The sequence below is a fragment of the Dipodomys spectabilis genome, unplaced genomic scaffold (genome assembly GCF_019054845.1).
Source record: "Dipodomys spectabilis isolate Male_0828 unplaced genomic scaffold, ASM1905484v1 ptg000045l, whole genome shotgun sequence".
Lineage (NCBI taxonomy): Eukaryota > Metazoa > Chordata > Mammalia > Rodentia > Heteromyidae > Dipodomys > Dipodomys spectabilis.
The window spans coordinates 2435294-2447974 of record NW_024870722.1 but is presented as its reverse complement, the minus strand read 5'-3'; positions in this window follow the sequence as shown (position 1 = coordinate 2447974).

The following is a 12681-nucleotide window of genomic DNA, read 5'->3' as shown; positions in this document are numbered from 1 at the left end:
ACCCCGACTTGTGCAGTGCTTCGGGTAATACTAACCACACAGGACGCACTGTAAAGCCCCGCGCAGCGCCACGTGTCGGGCCCAGCGCACGCCAGCGCCGCACGGGCGATGAGACGGCACAGGTGCACCCCAGCACCGCACGGGTGGGCGATGGGACGGCGCAGGCGCACCCCAGCACCGCACGGGCGATGAGATGGCGCAGGCGCACCCCAGCACCGCACGGGCGATGAGATGGCACAGGTGCACCCCAGCGCCGCACGGGCGATGGGACAGCACAGGTGTCTTCACACCCGCACCTCTCCCCCAGCATGAGGATGGCTGACAGGACACTCGCTTGCTCCGCCTCTCTTCTCCATACTCCAGTAGTTTCTAGAAACACCCACCCCTCACCTGTTAGCATAAGCATCCACCTCTCCTACATGTTCCATCCCACAGACCTCGCGTTCTACATAGTGGCCCAAAATGGCTAAAGGCAGTGAAGAAACAACCAAGTTTGGACACAAGAGACAGCGTCGAATGACATCAACTTGTTCTAATACACCTGGAAGGAACTGAGCAGAAGGCAAGTTCACCAGTGTCCGCTTGCTTTGATATCCTTGTCACTTGGCAAAAACCTTATAGAGCATCTAGGATGCCCTCAGTGCCTGAAAATTCACCGCACTCCAAAATGGCACCTAAACAATTCATTTCGAAGAATGGACGTTGGCTGCCATACTTCACTTAAATTATCTGTATATTATTATTATTATTGATATTCTTATTATTGAGTGATTTATGATGGATTGATTGGGAGGGAGGTGGGAATTGAACTCAGGGCCTGGGCACTGTCCCTGAGCTTTTTTATCCAAGGCTAGCGCCTTTGAGTCATAGCACCACTTCCAGTTTGGGGGTGGTTAATTGGAGATAAGAGTCTCATGGACTTTCCTGCCCTAACTGGCTTCCAACTACAATCCTCAGATCTCAGCCTCCTGAGTAGTTAGGATCACAGGTGTGAGCCACAGGCATCCAGCTTATGGGAATGATTTTAATAGCATGTCATAGATTCTTTCAAGTCATTCTCCCCTGAATCTTCAAGTCAATATAGACATCTTCCATTTTACCTGAGGCTATCCAGACTGTGGTTTAAGTGACTGGCCCAAGGCTAGGCAGTTTGACACTCTCAAGCCTGCCTGCATCTTGAATGATTCAATAGAAAGAAAATTCCAACACTGTATTATTCATTGGAAGAAGGCTAAACTTAATCTGGCCACTTTAAAAGTCAGAGGCAAGAAAAGGATTAATTGCATGCTGAGCTGATTTCTGTTAATACTTGACTTGGTGAAGTACTGGCCAGGGGAGGGCCAATAATCACACAGGCCTTAAGTCATCTAAATGAAACTAGCTAATTACCTCAACTGCACACTAAAACTGTCACTGCAGATAGTTCTTCTTGAATTTTTATATGCTATTCACACTCCCATTCTAAACTAAAAGGGATTTTAGGGTGGCTAAATTTAATATTTAAGAAAAAATTTACCTTGCTAGAAGTCATTTATTTTTATTCCCTTTCTTTTTAAAATTAATTTATTGTTATTATAAAGGTGATGAGTCATTTCTTAAATGCCATTGTTAGCCTAATGAGCTCCCTTCCCAAAGCTTAGTACATTGTTTCCCCTCTCCACAGCTTAGCATGCTCTCTTCCTAGGTAACACTAGGCCATTTAGTAAAGGCAATAAAGAATCAACCTCCAACTCCCTTTACCTTGGGATGGCACTTCTCTGGGGCAGCTACCACCATATAAGGCAGCAAGAACCCCTTAGAGTGACCTTCAGGTCTGGGCAGATGCAGCGTCCCTTATCTACTATTTGCTCAGTAGCCATAAATCCTAGTCCACCGTGATGAAGCTCCTGGCCCTCACATCCACACCAGGGTCTCCACCTCCTAGCCCCTTCTAGGCCCTCCAAAGCCTCCTGGGTTATATAGGTCACCCCAGACAATAGCCCGTGCTTCTCACTTCTACCTTGTGAGAAGTGTTCTTGCCGGCTCCTTTCCCAGCAATAAACCTTTCTTTGTTCTCTGTACCTGGATATCTGCGTGGTTCTCTGGCAAAGTCTAAAATACTCTAACAGCCATAGATAGCTGATACACTGTTGTTTATCTCTTTTCATGTATAGGACTTTTTATTTGTCAGTGATGGTTCACACTTCTTCCTAGCTATTCAGGAGGATAAGATCTGAAGATTACTGTTTAAAGCCAGCCAGGGCTGGAAAATCTGTGAGATTCTTATCTCCAGTTAACCACCAAAAGGCCAGAAGTGGAACTGTGATTCAAGTGGTTGAGTGCCAGCTTTGAGGAAAAAAAGCTAAATGAGACTGTGAGACCCTGAGTTCAAGCCCACACAGAGAAAAGAAAAGAAAGATTGTCATCTCACTTGGAGTAATGCAGAATGGTTCATATTAGAGATTCTGAATATCATTTTGTTCAGGAAGTATTTATGGAGAGTCCACTGTGCCCTGGGAAAGCATGGCAAATGGAAACCGGCTTCCTGTTTGTTTCTGTGGCGTATGTAACAAAGGCAAATGGATTTGCATGGAAGAACAAGAGCTTCAAGTAAGCTTTGATGAAGTTCTCCTGTAATGGCAACTGACGTATACTACAGAAACAAATTGTTCAAGTGAAGCTGAGATCCATACATGTTTGTGCTGCTTCTCTGCTGGTGTATTTTGAACCTTCATTTGATGGGGGTGAACCTAATACTTAAATGTGAACTCAGGCCTTGTACTTGCTAAACACCTGAGCCACCGGGCCCAGCCCTTTCTTCTTTAATTATTTTCCAGATAGGATGTCAAGTTTTTGCCCAGGCTGTGCAGCTGTGACCATAAATATGAACCACCGCATCTGGATAATTTAGTGAGAAAGGGGTCTTGTTAACTTTTCATAAGCTAAACTTGAATCATTATCCTTCTTCTACCTCCTGAGTAGCTAGAATTACAGGCATGTGCCACTGTGCTCAGCCTTGAACATTAAATTTTGTAAATACTACTAGAGAACGTCTCAGAATGTGAAAAGTGGGTTATTTGAAGAAAAGAGGAGTGAAGACCTGCCCCCGAAGTGAGACATGGCACAGTGAAAAACGCTGGGGTCTAAGAAACACTGTCAAATATTATACAAAGAAAAACATCAGAGGGAAAGAGCCACCCAGGGGCAATACAAATGACAAAATATTTGCCATTTGAGTAGTCATTTATGCTATATATTAAAACCTCTAATAGCTGACTGGCTAGGAAATAAAAATAATTCATGGGAGGTATCTTGCATACTGGAAACACCTGTTACCTATATATAAACACCTGGGGCCTGGGAAGGTGGCTCAGTGGTAGAGCGCTTGCCTTGAATGCATGAGGCCCTGGGTTCGATTCCTCAGCACCACATAAGCAAAAAGAAAAAAGCCGGAAGTGGCGCTGTGGCTCAAGTGGTAGAGTGCTAGCCTTGAGCTGAAGAGCTGAGGGACAGCACCCAGGCCCAGAGTTCTGGCCCCACGACCGGACCCAAAAAAAATAAAAAATAAACACCTGGTTACTTATATACAAAGCTAAACTACTTACTAGTTCTCTATCTTAAAGGCAGCCAGGATGAGCATGATGGAGAAAGCCTGTAATCACAGCCACTCAGGAAACTGAGGTGGGGGGATTGCTTAAGTACAGGAGTTCAAGGATGTAGTGTGCTATGCCCTACTAAGTTTGACATCTATATGGTGACCTTCTGGGACAACTAGGTTGCCTAAGGAAAGGTGAACCGCCCAGGTCAGAAAAAGGCAGCCACTTTTAAAAATGCTGTTCACTGCTGCTGAGGTGCAGAGCAAAGGTCGACTTGGATATTAATGTACCTATGTGTAAGACTGCTTAACAATGATTGCAGCATTTCACTTTTGGGTTTTGAAATCTCTCTTAAGAAAGCATCTAAACGCAGTTAGCATATGGTATAGTCCTGAAATCCCAGAAGATATGGCAGAGGCAGGACTGTGAACTCCTGGCCAGTCTGGGGTACATGTCTCAAAGAAAACAAAATCCAAATCCAAACACAGTTACTTTTTCCAAGATGTCCATTGTATTATTCTCAACCACAAACAAAAGAAATTGCACACCATCTATAAACACAAGAAGTTGGAAGTCACCCAAGTGTCCAGCGCTAGACAGATGATTTTATAAAGTGTGACAGCTACTCAAATGATGGGGTACCAAATGGTGTCACCACAGTTATAACATACCATGTTATATGTTCAATGCGAAGCAGAAAAGTAGGATTGGTTTAGATGTGCCGCTTGCTAGCTCTGTAGCTAGTCAATCTCTCTGCCCACTCTAAGATAGGAGGTTAACAACTGTATCTCCTCTGTGCAGCTGTTATAGGTATTAAGTAAAACTCTGTTACAGTTATTAAGTGAAATTCCTCGCATGAAGAGTTTAGCAGAACAACTTGAAAAGTAGAACTGTGGCACGAGTGACAATTATAAATAATTATTTTCCTTCTCTCCCTACCTCTCCCTTCCTTCCTCCCTCCTTCTCTCCCTCCCTTCCTTTCTCTCTTCCTCCTTTTCTCTTTTATTTCTTTCTTCCTCTGTCTCTCCTTCCCTTCATGCAATCCTTTCTTCTGTTGTTGCTGTTTTTTGTTTTAGTTCTGGGAATGAAGCTCATAATCTCATGCATGCTTAGCATGAAATATCAATGGCACTACACACAGCCTCTAGTTCTTTCTATTTTAAAAGGAAGATATGATCTTGCCACGAAAGAATCATTTTTTAACTATTTAAATTCAAAATTGAAGATTAGAGAAAACTCTGGAAAGAAATAGACAAGGGTGTTCTGTGCCAGTATTTATGAATTCCAATGTAATTCATTTCCTAATTTCTTTACCTTTCACCCTGCTTTTGTATTTTCGAAGGTTTTCTCCTGTTGGTTGGCTCTACTACTTCGTGTATGTGTGTGTGTGTGTGTGTGTGTGTGTGTGTGTGTGTGTGTGTGTGTGTGTGTGTCTGTCTGTCTGTCTGTCTGTCTGTCTGTACTGGTGCTTGAACTCTAGATCTCAAACTCTCTCCTACTTTTTTCACTCAGGACTGGCATTCTACCACTTGAACCACTTCTGGGGTTTTGCTGGTTAATTGGAAATAAAGTTTTATAGACAATTCTGGTTGGGCTAGATCATAGAGCTAAGCCTCTGTGCCTGGCTTCTATTTTATAAGACATAGGAAAAAATATATCTTAAATTTAATTTAATTTGCAACAATACTTTCTTTTTCTTTTTTTTTTCTTTTTTGGTCCGGTCGTGGGGCCTGAACTCTGACCTGGGCACTGTCCCTCAGCACTTCAGCTCAAGGCTAGCACTCTACCACTTGAGCCACAGCACCACTTCCGGCTTTTTTCTTTTTGCTTATGTGGTGCTGAGGAATCAAACCCAGGGCCTCATGCAGGCAAGGCAAGTGCTCTACCACTGAGCCACCTTCCCAGCCCTGCAACAATACTTTCCAAAGATGAGACAGACTTGAAGTTCATAGAGAAATTACAAATATTGCTTAGTAGCAAACTCAGTGACTCCCTGGTTACGTAAGAGTTGCAGGTTTTCACCCCATTCCTTGTCCCTCCTATGCTACCCAGCCTAAAGGAACTTCCCTGCTATTCCCAAGGCTCTTTGCACAGCCCCTCTGTATTCTTATACTTCTTGCCTTCCTTTCTCCAGCCAGCTGAGAACTGAAAAAACAGATGTACTGCAGAAAGCCAGATGTTCTATGGAGAGCCAGGCTGTTATAAAACTTACAGCTGATTTATCTTACTTTGCTTAATGGATACCCAAGTGATTTTTTTCCAGTCTTGGGGCTTGAACTCAAGGTCTGGGCACTGTCCCTGAGCTTCCTTTGCTTAGGACTAGCACTCTACCACTTGAGCCACAGTGCCACTTTTGGATTTTTCTGTGTATGTGGTACTGAGGAATTGAACCCAGGGCTTCATGCATGCTAGGCAGGCACTCTACCACTAAACCACATTCCCAGCCCCAAGTGAATTTTTTTAAAAATATCCCTCGACATCCTAGTCTCTATCCTTGAAGCAGCAGTGAGTGATTTAGTTTCTTTAAGTTTTTTTTTTTTAATTTCTAATTTAAAACCTAAATAAAGGCACTGGTTGCCAGGACCGACATTTGCAATACTAGCCACTTAGGAGGCTGAAATCTGAGGATCAAGGTTCAAAACAAGTATGGGGGAAAAAGTCTGTGAGGCTCTAATCTTTAAATAACCACTAAAAAGCCAAGAGTAGAGATGTGGCTCAATAGAGGGACAGCCTTGAATGAAAAAAAAACAAAAAACAAAAAACAGGAACAGCACCCAGGCCCTGAGTTCAAGCTCTAATACTGGCACAAAAATGAACTAAAAATAAAAGCAAATGAAATAATAAAACCTGAACAAAGGAAAGACCGCTACCAGTAATTCTTTCCCCGTGGCCCTCCAACATCTACAAATGGGTAGGGCACAGTGCTTATGCATTTTGTATACACATCTACCCATGAGCAGGCTGGGATCTGCAGAAAGAGAAGAGAACAGGCAAGCTATTGCACTGAAGGAACCATTGCCCCTGAATTCTAATGTTCTGGCATTCATTTCAAGGACAAGTGTGACTAGGGCTTGGGATACATATCCTTAGATAACCTCCCGAGAGTTCATACATGTCTCCTAAACAGAACACCCAGAACTCTCTCCCTGCCCCTTGGCTTCCTTCCTCTCTGGTTCTTTCAGCAGTTGATTTGATTATGACAGGGTATACCATCCCCACCTTCAGCTGCCCACTGCCTCCTTCCCTTCCTCCCTCCCTTTCTTCGTCCCGCTTTCTCTCCCTCCCTCCCTGTGCATTCAAAGAGAGAGTCTGTTGGAGAGAAGGCAGCTGCGTGGGGCTTGCCCCTCTTCCTTAGGAAGGATGGCCTTCCTGCCCAAAGGAGACAGCAAGCCCACCCCAACCGCCCTCCTGAGCTCTTCAAGGCTGCTTTGTGGGGCTAGAAATGAATGTGGGATTTACCAAGAGCAGACTCCAGGGGCACAGGCAGGGAGGCCTGCCCTTCAACTTACTGTAAGTGCTAGCTTATCTTAGCCAGCACTTCCTTGAAATGTTTATTAGCTATAGAAGGAAACAAAGAAGAAAGACTATTTGAATATTCACTGTGCTGTGGCTGTGGAAAAGAGATCACGCTGTGTTGTAAAAACTAGCTGGACATGTCCCATCTCAGGACCCAGATGTCAGGCAGGAGACTGGATCTTTATTTCTCCAGAGAAGCTGAAAGGGAAGAGTATGTCTCTCCATCTGCCATTAATCCTCATTGAGAGCTGGAGAATTCTCGTGGTTAGGGCTATCTCTTATGTTGTAGTCCCAGCAGGTGTCAGTTGTACCTCCAAAGTTGGGACAACCATAATGACCCCAGATACTGCCAAGTGTTTCCTGGGCATAGTTAAAATACAAGGTGGCCAGCTAAATTTGAATTTCAGAGAACTGTTAGAATGTGAGATTGAAAGTGTTCTCATGCCAACAAATTCTCAGTTGTTGATCTGCAATTCAAATTGGACTGGGTGCTTTGTTAATGCATTTGTTAAATCTGGAAAATGCTTCCCAAGGAATAAAAATCACTTCCCATCTTGTTAAATCCCTGCCTTAAAGACACCAGGAACCAGGAAGTTGTTATTGGTGGATGAATCAGGTGATGAATCTGTTAAAGTTGGGAATGAGTGGCCAGACACCTGAGCCTTTCCTCTTGCCAATCTCCACCCCCTGCTTCAAGGTAGACCTCTGGAAGGTTCCTTTTTGGAGGCGAGCAGGCCACAGGAACAGCTAACCATCCTGGTATTTGAGGTTATGCGAAGCAGACTCTGGTTGTGATCTCAGTAGAAGACCTGCCTTACACAGGCTCTGCCCAGTGGTACCCATGTCTCCCACACCCCTGCTTTTGCTGATACTTCACTCTTAGAGATAAGAGTGGACAATCAGAGATTTAGATGGAAATTCCGGCCCAAATGTGACACAAAGAGAAGATAGCCTTGTCTGACATTTCCACCTGTATTTCTTAACAGAATCCTAAATGTAATTCAAGGTGGTGATATGTCCAGTTCTGCTATGGATCATCGTTGGCCCAAGTTGGTTATGAGGATCCTGTCCTCTGTGGGATCCAAACAACTCCACCTATAGAAGACTATGTGATTCTCTGGCTCTTCTGATAGAGGAGTCTGGAAATAGCTGACGCTGCCATGACATTGCTGTAAATACATATACAACATTTGGAGCAATGGTAACTATCTTATGAAGGAAAGGCTGAAAGAACTATGGAGTTATGAGCCCTAACGAATGCCAACATCTACTTGTATTGCAGTGTGTGTGTGTGTGTGTGTGTGTGTGTGTGTGTGTGTGTGTGTGTGTGTGTGTGTACAGGGCCTGGGCACTGTACCTTAGCTTTTTCTTGCTAATGGCTGGCATTATGCTACTTGAGTCATAGCTCTACCTCTGGCTTTTTAGTGGCTAAATATAGATAAGAGTCTCAGACTTCTGCCTGGGTTGGCTTCAGACCATGATCCTCACATCTCAGCCTCCTGAGTAGCTAGGATTACAGGTGTGAGCCACTGATACATTATATATATATATATATTTTTGCCTTTTTTTGCAAGACTTTTTTACTTGCAGCTGAAAGCATTCTTATAATACAGAGACCAAAGTAAATAATTTGGAACATAGAATAACCAAATAAATATCTCAAATCTATTTAATATCCTTAGAGAATTTTGATATTGCTTAAACATTTCTCCCAAGGTGAATATTTTCATTAGTTTCTTAATTAGTTTTCCAGCACTTATATAAAGGCAGTTCACACACACACACACACACACACACACATGCGCACACACACACCCCAAAACATATATACACACATACATAGTCTTGTTTTTCTTTTCTGCACTTAAAAATAGCACACTGTATACATTTGATGCAGTCATTACAAAGCGCTCCACTTTGTTTTTATAACTTATACTCTGGGGGCCTCTCTGCATAAACATGAGACTTTCCACATCCCCTTTGACAGCTGCACAGTATCTCACTAGGTAGATATGTCTTAATTTATTCAACCAATATTCAACTGCTGAATACATGGGAAGTTTGCAATATTTAAATTTGACAAGTTGACAAATTGGATAGACTTATATCTATGTCCTTTCATACTTATGCGGGAGATAGCATAGGAGAGATTCTCAAAAAAAATGATTGATGGGTCAAAGGGAAAATACTTCGGCATTTTGGGTACGTATCACCAGCTTCTCCAAAAGGAGTTATGTTTTTTACAGTAATATATGGGAGAGCCTGTTTCCCCTCAGTCTTCCCAAAAACATGTGATGTCAAGTGTTTAGTAAGATATCCTTTCTCCTTTTCTCTCTCCCTCTATCCAATGCAATAGATGAAAAATGGCTTGTTAGCATAGCTTCATGTTTTCATCTGTGTAAGAGCCATTTAGAGTTCATTTATCCACAAACTCTCCATCCCCCTTTTTTTTTTTTTTGTCTTTTTGGCCAGTCCTAGGATCCTCTGCATTGCCCCTTAGCCTTTTTAGTTCAAGGCTAGCACTCTACTACTTGAGCCACAGCTCCACTTCTGGCTTTTTCTGAGATTAATTGGAGATAAGAGTCTCACGGATTTTCTTGCCTAACTTGGCTTCTAATTGTGAGCCTCAGATCTCAGCCTCCTGAGTAGCTAGGATTACAGGCATGAGCTACTGGTGCCTAGCTCCATCTCCTTTGTTTTTCTTATCTTGATGTCTAGAACCTGTCACAGAAAACCTGCCAACTCAACAGTCACAACAGGACATTTTTTTTCCCCAGAAGACATGCAGCCACCAGCCAAGAAGCAATCATAGGGACTCAACACCACTAAGAATGCAAATCAAAACCACAGTAAGACACCACTTTACATCTGAAAAAATGTAGAAGATAATAAATGTTAGCCAAAGAATAGATTTGGTTTTTGATAAGGTTAAAATGTGAAAAAGAATGGCCAGTGTTTATTGAATTCCAATCCCAAGACCTTAAGGTCTTAGGATGTTCTGCAATTGGAGAAATGATCTCTCTCCCCCTAGATGAGTTTAGGACCCTTAGACTGCTCCCCACTTGGCCTTGGAGAACATGACTGGGACTGCAGTCCCCCTAACAGACTGGCTATCCATGTAGAGTTACCAAACCAACAGCATCATCACTATGGGGAAATAAAAATCTGAGTCCATCCAGGTGCCTGTGTCTCATGCCAGGAATCCTAGCTACTCAGGAGGCTGAGATCTGAGGAATGCTGTTCGAAGCCAGCCCGGGCAGAAAAGTTCCCGTGAGATTTTTTTTATCTCCAATTAACCACTCAAAAACCAGTAGTGGCTTGTGGTAGAGCCCTGCCTAGAAAATGTTAGGCCCTGAGTTCAAGCTTCAGTACAAGCAAAAAAGAAAGGCATTCCTGAGACAGGAGCAAATCATTAAGAAACACATTTAGTGAGGAAACAGTAATTTTCCAATTTTCTGAAATAATAAAATTTCGTTAATGGCAAGATGAATGCATGGCAGCCAGTGTGTTCTGTATATTTGCACAACAGTTTTATAGTCTTCTGGGGAAGAAAATGAAAGGTTATTTAAACAAAGCACACTGTACTTGCAGAATTTTGAATGGTCACGTGATCTTAACACTTTCGACTTCTGTGATTATTAGTGCATCAGTGAAAAGTACATTTTGAAAAACATTAGGTACAATGGTAGGAAACTGCTTTTGAGAATGTTATTTAGATTGCTTTGGGAAGGCAAAGGTTATCAGTGCAAAGGAAGCTGAGTTATGCAGGAGCAGAGTACTGTCCACGGCCAAGTTCTGAGGCTCCACAGAGACTCATTCCTAATTGCCCAACATTAATTTTACAACATTGGTGTAGGTTTGTGTGTGTGTGTGTTTGTGTGTGTGTGTGTGTGTGTACGCGGGCGCTAGTACTGGAGCTTGAATGCTTGAACTCAGGGCCTGAGCATGGTCCCTTAGCTTTTTTGCTCCAGGCTAGTATTCTAACATTTAAGCTCAGGCTCCATTTCTGGCTTTTTGGTGGTTAATTGGAAATAATCACAGACTTTCCTGTCCTGGCTGGCTTTGAGCCATGGTCCACAGTCCTCCAATCTCAGTATTCATCAAGCACCAAATGAATGAATTCCTATAAACCACAAGTTTTTCTCTTCACCTCACTCCCCAGACTTCCCATGGAGAGCTCTACCGCTATGTGTGTGGATTTCCTGCACTGAAATAAGACAGACAAGAAAAAGAAGGCAAGGGAGGCATAGGGATGTATACTTATAATTCAGTTTATTCCAGGGGCAGATGCAGAAAGACATTGAGGATCTTCAATTCACTGCCAACCCAGTCAAAGTCAGAACAACCATGTCTCATAAAATCTAAAGGAAGAGGCTGAGAGTGACTCAAGTGGCAGGGTATTTACCTAGCAAGAGCAAGGCTCTGGCTTCAGTCCCCAGTACCTCCCCTCCCCCCCCCCCCCACACACACACAAAGAAAAAGGAAAAGAAAGAGAAAGCATTAATTAATTAATTAATCAATTTTTGTTGGTTGTGGGGCTTGAACTCTGGGCTTGGGCACTCTCTCTGTGCTCTTCAACCCAAGGTGCGTGCTCTACTGCTTGAGCCATAGCACTACTTGTGGTTTTCTAGTGGTTTATTAGAGATAATACACAGACATTCCTGCCCAGGCAGGCTTTGAACTGTGATCCTCAGATCTCAGTCTTCTGAGTAGCTAGGATTACAGGCGTGAGCCCCCAGCCCCTGGCACTGTGTGTGTGTGTGTTTGCTGAAGCTTGAATGTCTTGCATAGAAGGCAGATTTAAATTATAAAGCTAAGACATTCAAACAAAGCCCAATGCCTAGCTAGAAATCCTGGATATGTATCATCATCCAATGAGAAAAAGAAAAATCCATATATATATATATATATATATATTGTAAAATAGATATTGTATATAATAAATGCTATATATGTACATATTATATGATATGTATACATATAACCTATATTATATATCATTTATTTCATGTATATTCACTATATGCTTTTTAACTTAAATAGATTTCTTACAGATGGATTACTTGGCCCTGTCATGTCTCGGTTTCCTGTTTCTTTGATTGGGGACAGTACAGCACTTATTGGTCAAGGCTCTTATGAGGGTCACCCATGCACAAAGCTTTGTGTGATATCTGGCAGGCAGATCTCCCACAAAGCTCTGCAAACCTCAAATTTGGTAATGCTGAAAGTGGAGTTGTGGGCTCTAGAGATCCAAAGTCCAGGCCTATTACAGGTCAAGCTGGACCTGACACATGGAAAAGCAAATAAAGAGATGGGCAATGGGGAAGGGCAGAGAGAAGAGATTTATTATGTGCCATGGGTACAGTGCAGGAAGAGGCCAAGTAAGCACTTCAGCCCCTCTTTGGGGTCCAGACATGAGCTTCAGGTTCAAGAAGAGAAAAAATTAGGGCAAGTTTGAGAGAGAGGCATGCCCAGTTCAGCAATGTGTGGCCTGGTCGGTCATCTCTCTCAGACCTAGTTTAGGAAGGGATTCCAGAGAAATTGTGATCACTATAATCATTTGAGGGGTATGATCTGGTCAAGGTAAGAA